Below are 17,500 nucleotides of genomic sequence, written 5' to 3'. Positions count from 1 at the left end.
TCTACAAAGGTATGGCCATTCCTATCCCCCATAATGGAAATTCAGTTTACCAGTGGAATGATTTTTGGTGTGGCATGGTACCTAGTTTAAACTTCCTAGAATTGTTCTCATTTGCAAAGAACATAAATATCAGCCTAAGGATGAACACTGAAGAGCTGCACTCACTTTTCCACCTGCCCCTATCCATAGAAGCATATGATCAATTTCTGCATTTACAAAATAGCATTGGAAATATTCAGATCAGGGAGCCCGTGACATTTGGACATACATATGGGGATCAAACACGTACAGGTCACAAAAAGCATATACAACATTGAAAGGCCATTTAGATATTCATCCAGCATTTAAATGGATATGGAACAGCTGCTGTCAAACCAAGCACAAGATCTTCTTTTGGCTACTTCTTAAGGACAGACTCAATACAAGAGATATTTTGCAGAGAAAGAATATGGATCTCCAAAGTTACAGTTGTGTACCGTGCAATGACAACAACCTTGAAACTATGCTTCATCTCTTCCTGTGGTGCCCATTTGCTAAATTGTGTTGGGAACAGATAGGCTTGCACATAGATGACAATCTATCTAGGTATGACAACCTAAATTCCCTTAAAGATCAGATTGCTAGGCTTTTCTTCATGGAGATTATTGTCATCATGACATGGAGTAGATGGACGTGCAGAAATAACTTTATCTTTGAAAACTAGGTGTCTGCAACTCTGCACTGCAAACAATTATTCAGGAAAGAGTTTGGCATGGTTATGCATCAAGCAAAGAAGTACCATCCTAGTATAGACATCTGGCTATCTGTATTGTAATTCTGTTTTTTCTTTTCTTATCTTTGTACATTTATTTTTATTTATTAATATATAACTAGCAGGGGATCTGCCTCTCCTGTTTCATAAAAAAAAAGCAGGCGGCTAACCAGCGGCCGCACTAACGGTACGCTCAGGATCTCGTCGACCTTGACTTTTGGAATGACTGTAGTTTGAGGTTCGGATTAGGGATCCGAGCGGTTGTTAGCTAGGTTGCGGACTTGCGGTCAGATTAGCAGCGTCATTCCATTTATCATAAAGTTTTCTGAAACACCACTCAGTGTTACAGTCACACACTACCATAGAAGCGATCTGAGTACTTTGTCAATTTATTGATGCCTTATCAAAACCATTTTTCCAAATGCTCAAAAGCCCAATCTTAATATGATGGCACTATACACTGTTCATCATTCACCACCTACAGGTTACAGCTTTATAGCAGGGTACCTCATTCTTTTTTAACATGCGAACACATAGGCTGAATTGCCAACTTTGTGCCCATTGCATTCAAAGAGAACCTAAACTGCCTACACAAGATTCCTGCCATATTGTAAAATACTCTACTAAATATGAACTATGACTGTTTTCTCTTACATATGTCATTCTGATTGATTGCAACTTACACTGACAAATTCTATCGTATTCATTCTTTCTCTTGGGAATAGATAAGTCCAAGAAAGAGCTATCTGCATTAGAGATAACAATCATGAATTCACTGTATTATCTGTTTCCAGGGGCGGATCCAGCGTGGGGGTCCCAGGAACTCCATGGAAAGAAGAGGGAAGAAGGGAGAAGAGGAGGAAAGAAGGGAGAGAGGAGGAAGAAAGGGGGTGCTAGAGGAAGGGGAAGGGAAATGAACCCCCCCCCCCCCCCCCGCCAAACCTCCCATCCTGCATCCGCCCTTGTCTGTTTGAGCTTTGCTTGAATAAAACCCTTGCATTCTTCTTGGAGATGAGCATTGCATCAATAATGTGCAGCATCTAATCAGAAAAATCCCTGCAGCTGCTCTCTAATTCCATTACCGTTACTCCGCTTGAAGATCATTTATTGAAGGAGAAAAAAAGTTCTCTTTTGGGCAAACAAAATTGGAAGAAAATTTCTTTTTTATTAAGAACTACTTGAATTTTTTTCCAGTCTAGTTGCGGGGTCTAAATAGTGAGTATCAATCATAGTTCCATTTTTTCTTGATCCACTCTATGTATTTCGTGTTCCAGATACCATAATAAATAATATCCAATGAATTAGAATTATCTTGACAGAGATAACATGCCCTTTATATGTATTATCAATAGGATCGATTCTAACAAGTCACATACTCATATTACAGAGATACCAAAAAAAAAAATTCAAACAGCACCTCAAATCCCAACTTCTAAATGTTCTAAAGACAAATATTAGTATGAGCTGGTACTACATACTACATAGTACATACAACTTGGCTTAACACCACATATGGTTTTCTCTCACTTAATTGCTGCAACATATGATTTTCTGATTGTATGTAAGTTAATGGCGACTTCTCTCATGCTCATTCTTTCCCTTGGAAATGGAAGTTTACAAGCAAGCGCAACTTGCATGAGCGACAACAGGCATCCATAGACCTTGTTTTCTGTTGCCGCCATTGCTTTAATAAAGTATTTGCATTCTTCTTGAAGATGAGCATCAATGATTTTTATGTAACACTTGATCTGGATAATTTCTCTCCACAAAGCTGATAATGCTGAGCACACCCTCAAACATAGAATCAACTGGTCTTTTGCCTATAACATCTCCAGAAGTACTATGCCAAAACTATAGACATCCCCACAGGTTGATGCATAAACACTTTGAGCATACTCTGAAAAATTGAAAAATAAAATTATTATTGTGTGCATAACAGATAGTATACAAATAGTGGAGGCGATGGCATTTATACCTGGAGCAATATGGCCTATAGTTCCTGTGATAGTGAGAGAACTACTGCAACATGAATGTCCAACTGCTATTGACCTAGAATCAACAACAAGACTTGCTATGCCGAAGTCTCCCAAATAAGCATTCATGTCATCATCAAGAAAGATATTAGTTGGTTTCAGATCACAGTGGACAATGGGCCTTCCACAGTCATGGTGTAAATAGGCCAATGCATCGGCTATGTCAACACCTATGCTTATTCTTTAAGATAAGCCCAAAAGTTTTGGAGAAACACCACCATGTTTTTGATGCAACAATGTATCCAAACTCCCGTTGGACATGAACTCATAAATTAGGACCTTAAAATCATTACCATAGGGAAGAATATTCCGATGCCGAATGGTTCTCAAAGCCTCACATTCTGAGGCAAAACTTTTATATGCAAATCTAACCTCAAGGTCAAAAACCTTAATAGCATCTTGGACTTTAGCTTGAGTTAGCTTCCCTCTATATAATGAACCGTAGCTTCCCCTTCCAATTAGGTTGGACTCTGAAAAGTTCCCTAGCTATAGCTTGAGCTAGATCCTTATAAGAAACCATAGGGAATTTCTTACCAAAAGAAAGTAATGATAAATTTGGCCTTCTTGATGTCTTCCCAAGGACTGTAATATAAATTGACATCGCGAGTGACATGAAGCTAAATACTGGAATAAGTAAGATGGTCAAATAATGTTTCCACTCTATTTTCCAAGTAACTGCAGGGCACACAAGCATGCGGAGATCTATCAAGCCCCCAGTTGTTGTTGTTGAGGGAAACAGCCGTTGCATTTGCAAACACTCCATTGATTGGTATTTCTCCTTGGAGGTGATTGTAAGAAAGATCCAGGTGAGTCAAAAGATTCAGATGCTTTAGAGTTGTTGGGATGAAGCCTGACAAATTGTTGTGGGAAAGATTGAGCATGTTCAAAGTTGCCAAATTACCTGAAGGCAATGGAATGCTTCCTGTTAGAATATTCTGGTCTAGTTCAATGACATTCAACTCTTGACATTCAGATAAAGTGGCAGTCAGATAAAGTGGCAGGGATTTCACCAACAATTCTGTTGGATGACAGACGTAGTTCAGTGAGTTGTTTAAGATTGCTAAACTCAGGCATAGGACCTTCTAGTTTGTTGTATGAAAGCACACATGAGGACCAATGGTGGTCACCCTTGGATGATGAGTGATTGACAACGTTGTGTTGGTTTGATGTTTCTCTTGGCTTGTGATGTGCAGGTGTAGGATGCGACGTGGCGGTCGACGGCGTGCGGTGAAGGTCAAGCGAAAGGTTCATGCCGATGGACCAAGGGCGGTGAAGGATGAACGCGAGTAGGCTTGGACCGATGGACCCGAGGAGTCCGGGCGAAGTCACGGGCGGTCCACATGGTGCACGGAATGGCGAGAGGGCATGATACGATGGAGACGGCGTCAGTCGAGTCAAGCGGGAGGCTTGGCGGAGGCCGGACACGCGTCAATGGACGGTTTGGGTGGTTTGGGCCTCAAAACCACTACGCAGGCAGGTTTCCCGGTTTGGGCCTCAAAACCGGGGGCGAGCCCGGTGTGGCCGGAGCTTCGAGAAGGAGGGCACGTGGTGTCATCGCGAAGCTTGCGTCGAGGCGAAGCAAAGTCGTGAAGGCGGCGTGTCCGTCCGATGCACGGATAAAAACTTGGACCAAAATGCCCCTGCGTGGGTAGTTATCTTAGTTGTAGCTGTAGGGGTAGTATAGTCTTTCGTCTTGGACTATAAATAGGGATGGGGGGCTGGTTATTTCAGCACCTCTTTGCTTAGCAACTTATTATCTATTTGCTTAGAGGCTAGTCATGTGCTTAAAGTGAGAGGAGAGAGGGGGATTAGGGAGTGATTACTCTTTTCTCTTGATTTCTTCATCTTTAGTGGGTGGATGAAGGGAGGAGGCTAGTCCTCATCTTGTATAGAAGATGTTCTCGTGATTTAGCTTTATTTGTTGTCTCAAATCGTGCTAAATCTTTGATTCCCGAGCGTTTTTCTTTTTCCCTATTTTCGGAACTATTTTTGGGGAATTTTCGTTCATCATGGTTGAGCCCGAATCTCGTGAGATTGGTTGAAGGGAAATGTTGCTAGGACCTTGGAGAGCATTCGTGATATGATCCCCTTTCAAATCCCTCACGAATCCGGCTTGATTTTGAGTTTTTCCCAAATCGCGTTCTTGAGTTAGGGTTTCGGTTTTCTCCAAAATCCGTGATGAATTATTGAGCTTTTCAGGATTAGTTTCATGGATCTATTTGCCCTTGGGGTATTGCATCCTTGTTTCAGATTTCATCTCGATCCGCGAAGTATAGGAAGAGATCTTACGAATTGAAGTTTGGTTCTAGTTCTTGGTGTTCTTCGTTTTCTTTCTGTTCTCCAGTTCGTGCTTCTGTTCGTGCGCGCAGGCAACCAGGTGGAGCAGCAGCAGGCCAGCAGTCCAACGGTGGTGCTGCAAAGCTGCAGCTCGCCAGCGGCAGGTCGCAGTCCACCGGGAGGAGCAAGCTGAACCAGCCCACACCGCAACCCAGGCCTGCTGCCACGCACGGCCCAGGAGGATTCAACCGGCAGGCGGGCCGTGAAGCAGCAGCCTAGCAGGAGCAGATCAAGGCTAGCAGCCCATCCGATCAGCTGTAGGAAGCCAGCTTTTCGACCCAGCTCGTGAAGCTCAGTTTGCAAGCCAGCAGGCCAACAAGTTGCGGCCCAAGCTTCCCTGCAGGCCTAGCACCAGATTAGCTAGCGTAGCAAGCAAGTGGTCCACTGTAAGCAATTCTTTTGTGCGAGTCATTTATTTTAATACATTGCTAATTAATTGTTGTCTGGTTGTTTAGATATCTAATTAGCACCTTCCTTTGCTAATCCTCGTATGTTAGATAAGTATCTTTATTTAATAGTTGCATGATCAGATAAAGTGAGGTTTGCTTGTGGTCAGTAGTGTCTTTGCTTAATCTCATTTGCGCAAAGTTGATGGAGTCATTTTATGTCTTGCTTCCGTTATATCTTGAGCGTGTCAAATCGTTCCTAGGGTGAGCTTGTCACGAGTTGACTTGTGTCATCTTGACGATACGACGCGCAGTGTGCTTTGGGGTTGCGTTTGGGACATAGGCCTTGTTTTCGTTGAGAATTTTTATAGGCTCCCATTCACCCCCCCTCTGGTCGCCCCTTCGGTCCTTCAATTGGTATCAGAGCCGGTTAAGGTTTCTCCATACCCTAATCGGTTTCGAAACCTATTATGGCGACCTCTGAGCGTTCTTCCTCGACCGCTGCACCCTACTTTGATGGCTCTGATTATCGGTATTGGAAAACTCGCATGAGAGCCCATCTTAATAGTAGGGGAGCAGGGGTTTGGGAAATCACTCAGGATGTGACTTATGTGATTCCTGCTACTCGTGTGACTCAGGATGAAAGGGATAAGTATCACGCCAACAGCAAGGCGGTTGATATTCTGTTTGCGAGTCTGAGTCGTGCTGAGTTCGATCGAGTCGAAGATCTCTCTCTTGCTCATGAGATTTGGTCTCGACTTCAGAGTTTCCACGAGGGAAACAGTCAGGTGAAGGCTAGACTCTTTGAGACTTATAGGCGTGAGTATGAGAACTTTGTTCATTTGCCTGGTGAGTCTGCCGATGCTTTGTTTCAGCGTTTCTTAGCTATTGTGAACAAGATGAAAGCAAATATCATCGTCTTACCCTACATTGATCATGATAGAGCTTTAAAGCTCCTGCATGCCTTGGATCACGAAGTGTGGGGTACGAAGGTTGATGCTATCATCGAGTCACCGAATTATGAAACACTTTCCATTGATGAACTCTTTGCCAAGTTGAAATCCACGGAGGTTGACAAGAGGCTCCGAGCAAAACAAGGAGGCCCTACTGATCCAAATAGTATGGCTCTCATGTCAGGCTCTGGACAGCCTAAGTCTTTGAGTAACTCTTCTTCTATGTCGTTTGCCTTGTCTTCTTTGGTTTCTGTTTCAGAGGAGCAGCTGGAGGTTCTTGATGATGATGAGCTCGCCTTGATCACAAGGCGATTCATGCGCTTCAATGACAACCGCAAGAACAGGCGAAGGAACAACAACAACTGCTTCGATTGTGGCAAGCCAGGCCACTTCGCCGCCGACTGCCCCGACAAGAACAAAACCAAGAGCAAGTACGACTACAACAAGCACAAGAACAAGGACGGCACCAAGAAGAAGAAGAAGTACACCGACCGCGAGAAGAAGGAGTATCGCAAGAAGGCCAAAGCACGTGCCTTCATCGCCTCCCTCAGCGACGTCGACTCCGTCACCGACGACCACACCGACTCAAGCTCAAGCGAGGAGGACGACGACCGCAAGGCAAAGAAGAAGGACGGCAAGAACTTCAATGGCCTCTGCTTCTACTCCGACAAGAACCGCGACGGGTACTGTGTCATGGCTCTCAACTCCAAGAAGGATGACAAGGAAAGTGACTCCGACACAGAAACTGAGGTAAAGTCTACTCCTGAACAACTTGCTCTAGAAATAGAAGAACTTAATGATTGCCTAATCAATCAAGATAAACTGCTTAAGAAGGCTGCTAAAGAGCGAGTTGAGCTTAAGGCTAAGTTAGAAAGTGCCTTGATTGAGATAGACATGCTTAAATCTGCTTCTACTGTTTCTGATGTTGTTGAGTGTGTTGAATGTGGTGTTCATATGGCTAGTCTTGCATCTTTACAATCTAAGCATGCTTTGTTGGTAGATGAATTGGATTTGACTAGGGCTGCTTTAGATGAGATCAAGAATAGGCCTGTTTTGCTTCGTGCATGCAAGTCTTGCCCTGCTTTGCAAGTTCAGTTGGATGATGCATGTGCTAAGCTTAGTGCTTTAGAGAAGTCTGAGTTTATTGCTAGATCTAAACTTCCTGAATGCACTGTTTGTCCTGAACTCAAGCTTAATTTGCAACATGTTGAGGATGAAAACTCCTACTTGCGCACTGTTCTTAGTTGGGTGTCAAGTAGGGAACCTCAGTTAGGCATGATGATTCAGGAGTTCAAAAGGGCTGATGGTTTTGGGCTTGGGTCAGTTATGAAGGGATGTCTTTTTAATGGGTTGCACAAGTTCTTTGATGGGTTGTGTGAGAAGGTGGGTCAAAACAGTGGTGAGAGAAAGAAACCAAGCTACAATCAGTGTGAGCCACCAATTGACTACACCCCTCGAGAGTCACCCACTAAAAATAGAGAGCAACCCAATCCAGCTTGTGAGCAAAACTTGTCTGAGTGTGTGAGAGATGGAATTTTCATTGAGACACCACCTAAAGTACCCAAGAAAGCCATTTGGGTGGAAAAGCCAAACCACCTCAAGAACAAACTTGACACACTTCCAGATATTGCTCGTAAGAAACCTCCACCAAAAACCCAAGACAAGCCACAACCTAGAGTGAATCCTCAGCCAAAACAGCCTGCTAGATTCCACTGTGAGTATTGCAAGAGATGGGGTCACCTTGAGGAGTTTTGCTTTCGCAAGAAGAAGGCTTTGAGGCGTGAGCGTGAGTGGGGCAACAGGGACATGTACCACCCTTCTCATGGTGTACATGCGCCTAGAGCAGCTCCTCCACCTCGTCGTGTGGATAGTGTGCGTTTTGCTCCTTCGCGTGTTTTTGCTAGGCATGCTCCTCGCCATGATCAATATGGCCCAGGACAATATGGTTGTGGCTTTGAGTCTCGGAGCTACAACGGACCACGTTTTCCCCCTAGCGTTGGCCGTAGTCCTCCTGTGAGATGAGAGATGGTTGATTTTGATAACCCCACTCTTGAGCAAATGGTTCGACACTGGTATTCTACTTGTTTTTCTAACCCCAGTGTTGAGTCATTTGCTCATCCTTGGTCTCCCTTTGTTTGAGCAGGTCGGAGGCCTGGAGAACACGTGGCTTATTGATTCCGGTTGCTCTCGACACATGACCGGTGATCACAGATGGTTCTCCAGCCTCACCCCGGTGATGACCAAGGAGTACATCACTTTCGGGGATAATAGCAAAGGTAAGGTGTTGTCTGAAGGTGTTATCAAGGTGAGTGAGAATTTCATGCTCAAGCGAGTTGCTCTAGTTGATTCTCTTGGTTTCAATTTGCTCTCTGTGTCGCAACTGCTTGATGATGGTTTTGAGGTCCGTTTTAAGCAAGGGACCTCAAGGATTTTAGACTCTCGAGGTGATCTTGTGTGTATGATCGTCCCCGAGGGTCAAGTATTTCGAGTTGATTTTTCCAAGTCATTTGGTCTCTCTCGGTGTTTAGTGGCTGGCTCATCTTCTGAACTTTGGAAATGGCATAGGAGATTGGGTCATTTGAGCTTTGATTTGCTTTCCCGCTTGAGTACTTTGGATCTTATTCGTGGTTTGCCTAAATTAAAGTTTGAGAAAGATCTTGTTTGTGCTCCCTGTCGACATGGGAAGATGGTTGCTGCTTCCCATCCACCTGTGAATCAGGTGATGACTGAACATCCAGGCGAGCTGTTGCGTATGGACACTGTTGGTCCAGCTCGTGTTTGTTCAGTCGGTGGGAAGTGGTATGTGCTTGTGATCGTTGATGATTTTTCGAGGTATTCATGGGTTTTCTTCATGGAATCTAAGGATGAGGCATGTCCTTTTGTTCAAGATTTGATCTTGAGGTTGAGAAATGAGCGACCAAAAGATGCCATGAGAGCTATCCGCAGTGACAATGGCACAGAATTCAAAAACGCTCGTTTTAAAGCCTTTTGCAATGATCTTGGTCTTGAACACCAGTTTTCATCGCCTTATGTCCCTCCTCAGAATGGTGTCGTTGAACGGAAGAATCGGACCCTTTGTGAAATGGCTAGGACGATGCTTGATGAGCATAGGACTCCTAGAAAATATTGGGCCAAAGCCGTCAACACTGCTTGCTATGTGTCCAATCGAATCTTTTTGCGAGCTTTCCTGAAGAAAACTTCTTATGAGCTGATGCATCGACGTTCCCCCAAAGTGAGTCATCTGAGAGTGTTTGGTTGCAAGTGTTTCATTCTCAAGCAAGGAAATTTGGATAAATTTGAGTCTCGTTCTACGGATGGGATTTTTCTTGGTTATGCTTCTCATAGTCGTGCTTATCGTGTGCTTAACCTTGAAACTAACCGGATCGTGGAAACTTGTGAGATTACATTCGATAAAACTATGCCTTGCACAACTCCTGTCTTTGAAGTTGCAGGTGAACATGAAATGGGGCAAAGCATATTTGAGGAAGAGGAAGAGCGTGTAGATGGTGGTGAGGAAGAGGATGATGAGATTGACCGAGCTCCAGCTGTTGCACCTGTATCTTCTACTTCGACTACGAGAGTTGATGGCCCTACCTCTACTTCCACTACTTCAAGCCATCAACCAGTACCACTACAGGATGAAGAAGAAGAAGATCAGAGTGATTCAGCTGCTGTTGAGGGGGAGGCGACTTCAGAGCGAGAGGCTCCACGGCACATTCAGCGTCGTCATCCTCCACAACAGATGATCGGTAACTTACATGAACGCACCACTAGGCACAGCTCTAGGCATATTTCACACTTTGCACATTCTGCATTTGTTGCCTCTTTCGAACCCCGAGATATTGGACATGCTTTATCTGATTCAAATTGGGTTAATGCCATGCATGAGGAGTTGGAGAACTTTGAGCGAAATAGGGTTTGGGTTTTAGTTGAACCACCTCCAAATTGCCATCCTATAGGAACAAAATGGGTTTTCAAAAACAAACAAGGTGAGGATGGGTTGATTGTGAGAAACAAAGCGAGGTTGGTTGCCCAAGGTTTTAGCCAAAAAGAGGGGATAGATTATGAGGAAACCTTTGCCCCTGTTGCCCGTTTGGAAGCAATTAGAATCCTTCTAGCCTTCTCTGTGGCTAAAGGTTTTAAGCTCTTCCAAATGGATGTGAAAAGTGCCTTTCTAAATGGTTTCATAGAGGAGGAAGTGTATGTGAAACAACCCCCTGGTTTTGAGAGTCCTAAATATCCTGATCGTGTTTTCAAACTCCAGAAAGCTCTCTATGGCCTAAAACAAGCACCCCGAGCGTGGTATGCTAGATTGAAATCCTTTTTGCTTGGGAATGGGTTTGAAATGGGATCAGTTGATAAAACACTCTTTCTCCTCAGGCAAGGCAATGACTTATTGATTATTCAGATATACGTGGATGATATTATCTTTGGTGGTTCTTCTCATGCTTTGGTTGCCAAGTTTGCAGATGACATGAGCAGGGAGTTCGAGATGTCGATGATGGGTGAGTTGACCTTCTTCCTCGGACTACAAATTAAGCAAAGCAAGGAAGGAACCTTCGTGCACTTGTGCACCAAGGGAAGTACACGAAGGACGTGTTGAGGAAGTTTGACATGGCTGATGCTAAGCCACTCTCCACACCCATGGGTACGACGACGGCACTAGATGCGGATGAAGATGGCGAACCGGTGGACCAGAAGGAGTACAGAAGCATGATCGGCTCCCTCTTGTACCTGACGGCGACGAGGCCGGACATACACTTCGTCGTGTGTCTGTGCGCTCGTTTTCAGGCTTCACCAAGGACATCTCACCGTCAAGCAGTGAAGAGGATCATGAGGTATCTCCGCTTTACCCCTGAGTTCGGTTTGTGGTATTCTGCCTCCTCGACACTCACGCTCCGGGGATACTCCGATGCGGACTTTGCTGGGTGTCGCTTGGATCGCAAGTCTACCTCGGGTACTTGCCAGTTTCTCGGTTCGTCTTTGGTCTCTTGGTCTTCTCGCAAACAATCTAGTGTTGCTCAGTCTACCACCGAAGCTGAGTATGTTGCTGCTGCTAGCTGTTGTTCTCAGCTGCTTTGGATGATTTCCACTTTGAGAGACTTTGGTTTGGATTTTACTCGTGTACCTCTTCTTTGTGACAGCACGAGTGCCATTAGTGTAGCCAAGAACCCCGTTCTCCACTCAAAAACTAAACACATTGATGTGAGATATCATTTTCTGAGAGATCATGTTGAGAAAGGGGATATTGACCTTGGCTATGTTGCTACCCAAAACCAACTCGCGGACATTTTCACCAAACCCCTGGATCAAGCCACTTTTGCTTGTTTGCGGGGGGAGTTGGGTGTTTGCTTTCCATTCTGAGTTGGGTTTTTGGAGCTTCTCTTGTATTATACTTGTATCATTTTTGTATAAAACATGGTAGGATAGTCACTTTTTCATGATAGCTTTGAGTTCTTCATGTATATCTTATCATGCTATTTTTGTGATATATTGTGGTGGATGATACATATGAACATCATGTCATGCTTTACCTTAGTTCACATTTGGGTATGGCATGTTGTTCATCTGTATCATTTTAGCTTAGTTTCCATGCATTTTGTATCATATTGCATTTTGTATCATGTTGCACTAGATGAGCTTCTCCTATATATCTTGTGTACTCCCTTATGCTATTTGTGAGGTAGTGCTGTGATTGGTGATTTGGATGCAATGTGCAGTTATGCTCTTGATGATATTGTATACTTGTTGAGATAACTGTTTTTTGAAATTCAATGCTAAATTCTACTCTATTAACTTGCTTATCACCCATGAGTAGATGCTTGGTTATGGTTTGCCCTTGGTTGAATACTGGTTCCATATCTAGCTTATGTTTGGAATTCATGTTCTTTTCAATTGGGTCAAAGATCTAGGTATCATTGCAAATGTTTAGCCCATGCTGCACCCCTTGGGGAAGCATGGCTTCTTTGTGCCGCAAAGGCACTTCATGTATTTTGCTTTGTGTGAATACTGAAAAGAAATATGCTGAAAACTTCATAAATTCACCGAGTTTTTGTGCTTAATATGATATTATTGCTTGCTTAGTTGTCACAAGATGTCTACCAAAAGAAGTAGACACTTGTTTTCAACAAGCTTTAAACATGACTTGGGATGCATATGTGGGTGTTTGCAATGATCTCTTGTTGAGAATGGATTTTCCTAGTATGAGCTCTTGATGGACTAGTCTATTCTTGCTTGGGTGATTCTTAACTAGGTGAATGCTCATGCGGTGATCTTTTTATACATTGCTAAAACTTGATAGTTGCTTCACCTCCACTGTTGTAACTTGATATCATCTTGTTGGCGATGCTATTGTTTCTTATGATCTATCAAGCTTTATCTCCCTAGTAGCCTTTGAGAGTGCATTGTGATATATTTGAGAAGCTTGTTAGGTTCTGCATGCACTTTGTGCTTTCATGCTTTTCTTGATGATTGCATTGTCAACAAGGGGGAGAGAAATCTACACAAACTTTTTCATCTATCAAGGGGGAGACTTTGCATGTATGCATGATTTCAGGGGGAGTGCATATGTTCAGGGGGAGTATTTATGAGTTGTTATACTCTTGTTATGCTCTTATGCCCTTGTACCGGTCGCGTTGAGCTATTTACCTCTTCTTGAGGAGCCGGTTTTTTGTTTTGAGTTTGGATTTTCATGTGATTGGTGTTGAGCCCGTTTTCTGCCTCTTCTTGAGGGATCACATGATTTTGTCTCAGTTGTGTAGAGCCGTTGCCCTTATCTTAGGGGACTGAGATTTTTCTATTTTGAGTTTCTTGTTTTTCTGTTTCAATACTATGAATTTGTGGGGTGTTGTCAATGCACTCATCAAGGGGGAGATTGAGGACCAATGGTGGTCACCCTTGGATGATGAGTGATTGACAACGTTGTGTTGGTTTGATGTTTCTCTTGGCTTGTGATGTGCAGGTGTAGGATGCGACGTGGCGGTCGACGGCGTGCGGTGAAGGTCAAGCGAAAGGTTCATGCCGATGGACCAAGGGCGGTGAAGGATGAACGCGAGTAGGCTTGGACCGATGGACCCGAGGAGTCCGGGCGAAGTCACGGGCGGTCCACATGGTGCACGGAATGGCGAGAGGGCATGATACGATGGAGACGGCGTCGGTCGAGTCAAGCGGGAGGCTTGGCGGAGGCCGGACACGCGTCAATGGACGGTTTGGGTGGTTTGGGCCTCAAAACCACTACGCAGGCAGGTTTCCCGGTTTGGGCCTCAAAACCGGGGGCGAGCCCGGTGTGGTCGGAGCTTCGAGAAGGAGGGCACGTGGTGTCATCGCGAAGCTTGCATCGAGGCGAAGCAAAGTCGTGAAGGCGGCGTGTCCGTCCGATGCACGGATAAAAACTTGGACCAAAATGCCCCTGCGTGGGTAGTTATCTTAGTTGTAGCTGTAGGGGTAGTATAGTCTTTCGTCCTGGACTATAAATAGGGATGGGGGGCTGGTTATTTCAGCACCTCTTTGCTTAGCAACTTATTATCTATTTGCTTAGAGGCTAGTCATGTGCTTAAAGTGAGAGGAGAGAGGGGGATTAGGGAGTGATTACTCTTTTCTCTTGATTTCTTCATCTTTAGTGGGTGGATGAAGGGAGGAGGCTAGTCCTCATCTTGTATAGAAGATGTTCTCGTGATTTAGCTTTATTTGTTGTCTCAAATCGTGCTAAATCTTTGATTCCCGAGCGTTTTTCTTTTTCCCTATTTTCGGAACTATTTTTGGGGAATTTTCGTTCATCATGGTTGAGCCCGAATCTCGTGAGATTGGTTGAAGGGAAATGTTGCTAGGACCTTGGAGAGCATTCGTGATATGATCCCCTTTCAAATCCCTCACGAATCCGGCTTGATTTTGAGTTTTTCCCAAATCGCGTTCTTGAGTTAGGGTTTCGGTTTTCTCCAAAATCCGTGATGGATACTTGAGCTTTTTGTGATCTTTTCCATGGATCTATTAGCCTTTAGGGTTGCGCATCTGTGGCTCAAGTTTTGTCTCGATTCATGGAGATTTGAAGGAGGATTTCTCGTTCGAAGTTTCGGGTGTTCTTGCGTTTATCTGGTCTGTTCTTTCTGTTCTTGCGTTCGTGCTTCTGTTCGTGCGCGCAGGCAACCAGGTGGAGCAGCAGCAGGCCAGCAGTCCAACGGTGGTGCTGCAAAGCTGCAGCTCGTGGCCCATCGCTAGGCGGCCCACCAGCCACAGCCCAGCAGCGACACAGGCCCAGGCAGGTCAGCACCAGGCCGCGTGCGCTACGCAGGCCAGCACCTGGTGGTCCATCTCGTGACTTGCAGGCCCAGCTCGTAGCCAGGGAGCTTCTTTACGCAAAGCAAGTCAAGCCCAGCTTATCCTAACAAGCAGGTCACCAGGAGCATTTCATCTACACGAGACCAGTGAGCCAATTCTTTTATCTTTTGTTAATTCCATGCAATAATTAGTTCTACGTTATTTCCTTTACTTAGCTAATTAATCTATCTGTGACATCTTGTTTAGCTATTGTCCATGATATATCTTTTGCTAATCAAGGCTAGCTGTTAATTATTTTGTTCTCTCATTAGCTAATCACGCATAGCATTTTGGATTATTATTATTTTTTTTTATGCTTAGTTGAGTGATTAGCTAGTAGTGATGTTGGTTAATCATATTTTTGAGCAAACTTGTTAGAGTCATTTTATGTCTTGCTTCCGTTATATCTTGAGCGTGTCAAATCGTTCCTAGGGTGAGCTTGTCACGAGTTGACTTGTGTCATCTTGACGATACGACGCGCAGTGTGCTTTGGGGTTGCGTTTGGGACATAGGCCTTGTTTTCGTTGAGAATTTTTATAGGCTCCCATTCACCCCCCTCTGGTCGCCCCTTCGGTCCTTCAACACATGTAGTCAATGTTTGGAAACTAAAAACCTCTGCAGGTAGGTTACCATGTAAATTGTTGTTGGAAAGGTCCAAATTTGAGAGTTGTTGAAGGTATCCCAAACTGGTAGGTATGGTACCAGTGAAATTGTTTTGTGCGAGAAAGAGAAATTCCAAATGAGTAAGGTCACCAATGGAGAACGGGATTGGTCCAATCAAATTGTTCACCTGGAGAATTAAACCCTGTAAGTTTTTCATCTTTCCAATCCACTCTCCAATTGGACCGCTGAGGCTGTTGTATTTAGTTGAAGCAATGTTAGACCAGATAGGTTCGATATGCTCATAGGAACAGACCCTGATAAGTTGTTTATACCTAACGCGAGCCATTGAAGGCTGGTGGACAAATTACCTATATAATTTGGTAAAGATCCTTGCAACTGATTTTGACTTAGTATAAGTGTTTGCAGTAGTTTACAATTGCTCAGCGTCTCCAAGAATTCCCCGCCTTGGATATCTTTTGCTTCGAGTTTGTTCTTATGAAAGTTTAGAAAATTTAGTCCCGGAAGTTTTACCAAAAATTCTAGGAACTTGACTAGCGAAACTGTTAAATGATAGATCTACCAGTTGCAGCCCTGAAGCATTGCCTAATGAAACTGGGACTTGACCCTCTAACCTGTTATTATACAGGTCTAGTAGTATAAGATCAGGGAAGATGTTACCTATGTTTGCTGGCAATGCATTACCCAGGATGTTTGAATTCAAGTCTAGAGCACGAAGAGAAGACCGATTGGAAAGGGCTGGAGAGATGGAACCTGAAAGGATATTTTCACCAAGTAACAACGAGATTATATTGGGCCATTGCCAAAAGCTGGTCGGGAATGCTCCCTTCCAGTTGATTTGCTCCAAGGTAAATCCTCCATAGCTGGGTGGCGTTGATGAGGGTTGGTGGGATGGTCCCATTAAGCTTGTTTTGATAAAGGAGAAGGTTAACTAAATTAGGAAGGAACCCTATTTTTGGAGGAATTTTGCCCGTTAACTTGTTGCCAGAGAGGTCTAAATGCTTCAAGTTTGAACAATTTGTGAGTGTATCTGGAATACTGCCCTGCAGTGAGTTTGTGCCCAGATCAAGGATTTGAAGTTTCTGGAGGCGATTGAGGTGAGGTAACTCCCCCGAGAAGCTGTTTTGGGACAGATTGAGTACCTTTAAGGAAAGTTAAGTTCCCAAGTGACGGTGAAAAATTTCGCAAAAAAAAGTGAGGGTGAAATTGGGCCGGACAAGTCTTGGTCGCTCAGTTCCAACGTCGTGACTCGCCCTGGGTGCCTGAGGCTGCATGTGACGCCCTTCCATTGACAACAGGGGGTGGTGGTGTTCCAGGAGCTCAATGCTTCTTTTGGATCACTGGTGACGTCCCCCCTGAAAACAGATAACAATAGCATGTCTGTGGTGTTCGATATCGTTAAGCAACGGATGCCGCCAACTCCGTAAGACAGAAGCAACAAAGCTAATATCATAAGCATGGTGAGTTTTACTAGTTGCCTAGTTGGTAGACAATAGAAAAAAGATTATCTAAATCAAGTGTGGCAACCGCTACTAATTTAAATTTTCAGTCAGGAACAACATGGCAGGCCTAACGGCAAGAGATAATTCAAAAATGCATGTATTGGTAATCAGGAGAGAACAACAACCTCTGATCGGATCGAGAGGGCGCAACATGACAGCCTTTTCTTCTTGCCTTTGCCGGGTCGTTTTTGGTGATGCATGAACCTTGTACTTAGGCTATGTTATATGTGTATCCTAACTGTACAGAGGCCAAGTCGCCAGTAGTTATCTTAATATGATTGTACCATCAAGGTAATTGGTTAAGATCAATAAAGTTTCCTTCATTGAGAAAATGAGCCATGAACTTTGCTTGGGGGTACCCATGGGTCCAAGACAGTTTAACAGCACATCTCACATCCACACACTTTCGTTGCTTGAGGCAATGTGACATCTTACCTTATCTTGATTCTTGACCACCGTTACAGCGAAGACCCTAAGTCAGTCAAACCAACCAGAGTTGCCCTATTTTCAGCCTCCGTGTCTCCATCCATGCGCCGCATCGCTATTTGAGCTCGACAAGATTGTTACGGCATGCGCACCTCTAATCCCAGCTTTCTACTGTTTG

At 44.2% G+C, this 17,500-nt stretch overlaps 1 pseudogene; it reads right to left on the bottom strand.

Moving 5' to 3' along the window:
* Window positions 1-2,274: 2,274 nt before the first annotated feature.
* On the bottom strand, window positions 2,275-3,385 carry LOC111257987 (annotated as a pseudogene).
* Between the last annotated feature and the right edge of the window lie 14,115 nt (window positions 3,386-17,500).

This window comes from Setaria italica, chromosome I, assembly GCF_000263155.2.
Source record: "Setaria italica strain Yugu1 chromosome I, Setaria_italica_v2.0, whole genome shotgun sequence".
In the NCBI taxonomy this organism is placed as follows: domain Eukaryota; kingdom Viridiplantae; phylum Streptophyta; class Magnoliopsida; order Poales; family Poaceae; genus Setaria; species Setaria italica.
Note: the sequence above shows the minus strand (reverse complement) of the source record. Positions and strands in the feature narration are given on the sequence as shown.